The sequence below is a fragment of the Camellia sinensis genome, chromosome 3, assembly GCF_055761805.1.
Source record: "Camellia sinensis isolate YWXY chromosome 3, ASM5576180v1, whole genome shotgun sequence".
Taxonomy (NCBI): domain Eukaryota; kingdom Viridiplantae; phylum Streptophyta; class Magnoliopsida; order Ericales; family Theaceae; genus Camellia; species Camellia sinensis.
Genome location: NC_138963.1, coordinates 167,613,933 through 167,619,480, shown reverse-complemented (window position 1 = coordinate 167,619,480; position 5,548 = coordinate 167,613,933).

Sequence of the window (5,548 nt, the reverse complement as noted above, 5' to 3'; positions counted from 1 at the left end):
AGAAAAGATTGTGGAACTAAATAGAGGACATGTCTTTCAAAGAGGACACACGGTTAATTTCCCCAAAATAAAATAAAATAATAATTAAAAAAATTAGAAGGCAAAAAATAATAAATAGATGTTTAGAGTTTGCTTATATATATATATATATATATTATTTGTTTGGCGTTCTTTAAGAGTTAAAAAAAGTTAATGTGTTCGTGAATTAATAAAAAAAAAAATTTGTGAGTGAAATAGTTAATGTTATATTTGATTTTTTTTTTTTAACTAATAATAAACAACTTAATGACTTTTTAAATTTAAATTTTTTACAAAAATATTTATAAAAAAAAAATGCTAGTTCTCAAACACCCTTAGGACAACTCTAACAATGCATCAATTTTTTTTAATTTAATTTGAGTAAAAGCTTCCTTTAATATCAAGTGTTCCAACGGAGAGTTCTATAGTTTCATCAAACTACCGGTTGACTAGCCAGTATAAATTTTTTACAAATTTTTGCCTTAAGGTGGTCATTTGGGGGACATTCGGTAGTGAAAATCTAACTGCAATGAACAGTAATTTAATGAAAGGCACATTAATTCTCAGTTTGATGAAAGAAAAGTGAAATTCTAAATTTGATACGTGTTTGATGAAACTATTAAATAAGAAAAGAAATTATTTTCGGAGCAGCTTGCCTCCAGTCCTTAATCAGACTGGATGGTGCTGTTCGACCCGTGGGGGTCCACCACATGTCTCATTTTGATAATTCCAGCTGTTCAATGTATAGAACTCGTCGAGTACTATATGTCTATAAAAATCACATTAATCGGATATCGATAGTTATGTGATCAAATCATTTTTGTATAAAAAAAAATGGACAGTGAACAAATTAACGGTTGACAAAAAAATTGATATGATCACATAGATATCAATATCCGATCAACATGATTTTTTACAGGCATATAGTACTTGGCGGGTTCTAGACATTGAACAGTTCGGATTATCAAAACGGGACTCGTAGTAGGCTCCAATGGGCCGAACAGCATTGTCCAGTCCGATTAACGACTGGAGGTAAGCTGCTCCCAATTACTTTTTGTCACGCCCCAAGTTTAATTACTCGAAATTATAACCAAAACCTTTAATACAAGTCCATTTAATTAACTACAATTATTATTACAAACACCCATTACATAGGGTAACAATAACAACATTGTTCTCTCTCGAATAATACAACAATAATACATGTACAAAATTCACATTTGAAATACACATGAATCTCTCATTTACAATAAGCATCTCTCATTTACACTATGACTAAATAATAGAAAATAAACACTGCAATTCTCAATCCGACGTTCCAAACTTTGTCCCTGAAAAATGGTTAAAATAATTAGGATGAACACGAAGTCCAATAGGAATCTTCCCTAATTCTAAAGAATATAGTCCTTAAATACATGAGATCATGAAGGGCTAAAGAGTGATATAAACATATATTCTTTGTGCTCTTTAATATACTCAAATTACAATACATATAGGCAACATCTTTCTCATAAAAGAAATTCATGAAAACTTTTCAAAAAAAAACCCTTTCATTTGTTTCTATATCAGTCAAATATATGTTTAAAAAAAAAGAGTCTTTTCAAGAATTCCTTGCTAACTTTATCTAGAATTATAAACATAGGAACGAGTCATACTCCTACATGTCACAACACATTATAACCCATTATAATCCACATAAAAGAACCTATACACTTCCATATATTCGATTTTGCCCAATCAAGATTACTCACTCTCAATTATCTCAAACCCATGTACAAATCTTATTATAATCATTCCACACAGTCCAAATTGGACACTGGCTCCATTACCAAGCCTTAACATCATACCACATGCTTTATCGGTCATAAGCCGGAAGGAATGTGGAACCTCACGCTTTACAGGTCACAAGCTGGAAGGAACGTGGAACCTTTACAAATTTCATCAATCCACATGCTTTATCGGGCGCTACTCCAAAAGGAAGGCGGAACCTTTATTAAGCACCACGCTTTGCTGGCTCAAATACGGCGGGAAACGGACCCCAAGGCTACATTACAATCCATCAATTTTCTTAAGTCATTGCTCATTATGAATTGTGGGCAAAGCCAACACATTCATTCATCATTTCCATTACTTATTAGCTCAAGAACACGTACTCATTATTTTCCACCATTCTCTAATATTCATCAAGTCATTCGTTGTTACAATCCCAACAAAACCAATAATAACATTCATTATTTTTATCACAAAATTCATCCAATAACACATCCACTAAGAGCATTTGGCGCATTTTTAGAAGCATTCTCAATTCTTATATTTCAAAGGTCTTTTAACTTTTCTACAAAATTATCAAATCTTCATACTCAATTTCATAACACAATAATCACCATAAATTATCCCCAATTAATTAATTTAATTACTCATCTTAATTTCTTCAAAATAACATTTCTATACAATAGTTATTTTCTAACCAATATTCATCATAATTTATTCTCATCTTCTACAAAACATGAACTCAATTCCATAAATCAAATGTAAATTAAAGCTTTCTTTATTCCCAACATAGATTCCATAACTAGGGTTGAACATAAATTAGGATTTTTTGCTATTTAACACAAAACCATATTCTCATGACCCAAACATTATATATCCCACTTAAATCATCAATTCAAATTTCATAAATCAAAAACCCTAGCTCCTTCACATGCCATTACTAAAAATCTCCTCAAAATGAGGGCTTTATGCAATAAAAAGTATCACCCATCTATCCACAAGACAATATTGAAGAGAAGCAAGGAAAATCCCTACCTTAAGCAAGGAGAGAGAGAAACCCGAAGTTCCAACTTCAACGAAAACACGATCCGCTTGGATAGATTAAAAGCCCTTGGCGCGCTCTACAACCTTCCTCAAGGGACCTAGGTGAGAAGATGCTTCTAGATGAGTAGATCTAGCAATCTAAGGGGAAAAAAGTTGGGTTTAGATAGAGATGAGAGAGGCTCACAGTTTAAGAGGAAAGGGGAGGAGAAAAGTGAAATGAAACCATGCTTGGGGCCTATTTATAGTAGTAGAGAAGTAGCCCTAAGGTCAATAAAATAATAGGCCCAAAACCCCTCAAAGGTAGGGCCCACTTGAACCCCAAAATCTGAAGAAAAAAAAACACGCAACGGTCGACCCTTTAGGTAAAAAAGACAATCTGGCACAAGTAGGAATGGCAATGGGGTGGGGCGGGGCGGGGCCGGGGATCACACTCCACGTCCTTCATCCCAATGGTGATAATTTCCCCGTCCTAAATCCTGATCCCCGACGAGGAACCTATCATCATCCCCATCCCCGCCCCCAACCGGGATCGGGTTTCCCCGACCTTGAAAACTCCCCGGTCCAAAAAAAAAAAATAGCAGATCATAAAATCATCAACAGATCAACTCAACAACAGATCAACAAAATCATCAACATCATCATACACAACAGATTAAAAAAAAGAAAAATCAGAGAGATGGTGTCGGTAGCGAGGCAACGACGTTGATGGTAGCGAAGGGAAAGGCGTCGCCACGATGTTCTTAAGGAGGGAGTTCGGCGAGTTCGGCGAGATCGGTGAGTTTGGCAAGATCGGAGATCAACTAGAGGGGAGGAGGGAGAGGACAGTGGAGGAGCCGGAGCCACCGACGCCGACGCCGACGCCGACACTGTGAGAAACACCTGCAGCAAAGAGAAAGAGAGAGAGTGAGGGAGAGGCTGAGAGGAGATAGGTTGAGAGATGAGTGTAAGTAAGTGAGAAAGATAGAGGCAACTCAACTCAACCCTAAGCATATACATTTATATATGGAATATTCAGGGAATCTTAAGGGAAATATTCAAGGATTATCCGGGCCGAGGCTGGGATGGGGGAAACCTATCCCCGTCCCCGGCCTGAAACCCGTCGGGGATTTAATTTTCAATACCATCCCCGGCCCTATGGGGATAATTTTCGGGGAAAACCCGCTCTAATCGAGGTAGGGGGATCAAGTCCCCATCGGGCAGGGTTTAAATTGCCATCCCTAGGCACAAGCAAGGGGGGTCGACCCTTAGACAAGAGGGGGTTGACCCTATTTTCCAGCAACCAACACACAAATTCTGCAACATAAGAGGTTCGACCCTTCCTAGACTGGTGTCGACTCTATAGAAAACCAGCAGAGGCCTTAAGAATTCAAACAGGTGTAACTCTCTCGTTCGGACTCCGTTATAGGTCGTTCTTGTATCCAAATCAAAGCCCTGGAAACAAGCTTTCCAATGGTTCTGGCCTCATATTCAAATTCAAAGTATGGATGGAGAAAAGAGCTAAAGAGTGAAGGTTGGTCAAAAACGAAAACTCAATTTTGGGGCTTTTAATCTAATCTTGCCTAAATACCTTGTTAAGGCTTCAATTAAGGTTCCAAACATCACCCAAGGGTCCTCAATTATAATATGTAAGGTTCTTTTGCCAACCCATCAATACCAAGAGTTCGACAACCACACAAGTTTTAAGGTGACGAGCACCACTTTACACCAATCCGATACGTATCAAAATCCTAGCCACTACACTTTTTATCAAATTTAAATTTGATGATTATTTTAAATAACCATTAAGACCATCTCCAACGTTGCATCAGATTTGAATTTGATGAAAAAAGTCACTTTTTCTTTTTCCAATGGTTTCACCAAACTGAGAACGGAGCAAAATTTTCATCAAACTGAGGATACGTATGAGATTTCACCATTTCACTATGCTGTAACATTGGAGGTAGGCCCACTGGACAACTGGCCGGATGTCCCACCGGTTGTCCCATGGGTCATTCCACGGTCGTCCCTTGCGGTCGACTATCAAAATAATAGAAGAAGGAAAAGAAGAATTGAGTGTAAGAAAGAAAAATTGTAAATTAAAAAATTTCACCTCCTCGATCAGCAAGAAGGAAGATCGGAAGACCACCAGGCTTGGATTTGAAGAAGAGATCAACATCACTGAAGCTCTTACATGCCTTTTGATTAGCCTTTGCATAAACCACAGTTCCAACCATTGTTCTTCCATATTGAGGAACCCCAAAATTCCCAATTGCAGATTCATAAACACCTTTCAAAGAGTCCGGTGAAGTCACCTTCAAGCTATTCCTCTCTACCACAAATCTACCCAAACAAGACCCATATAGAAGAAACCAAAAACACACAACGAATCCCACTTTTTCTCTCATGTTTTCTCTCACTTTCCTTAGAAAGAAAATGACCCCAGAACTGAGCAATCAAAACTCAAATCACTTTCTCGAAACAAACCCAAACCTAAACCCAAAAATCAATTCTTTACACGAATTTATTTCGAACGCGCAACATTATTTATCTAGAAATGACGTAATTCTTCTGGATTTTATTTTATTTTTTCTTTTTCAGCTGAATATGGATAGTTGGGTTGTTTGGAAGACAAGAATCTGCAAGAAAAAAGAAAAAGTTGAGGAATTGTAAAAAGCCTTGCTTATTGAATAAAAAAAAATGTAGACTTTGGATAATTTTTGGAAACAATTCACGACCC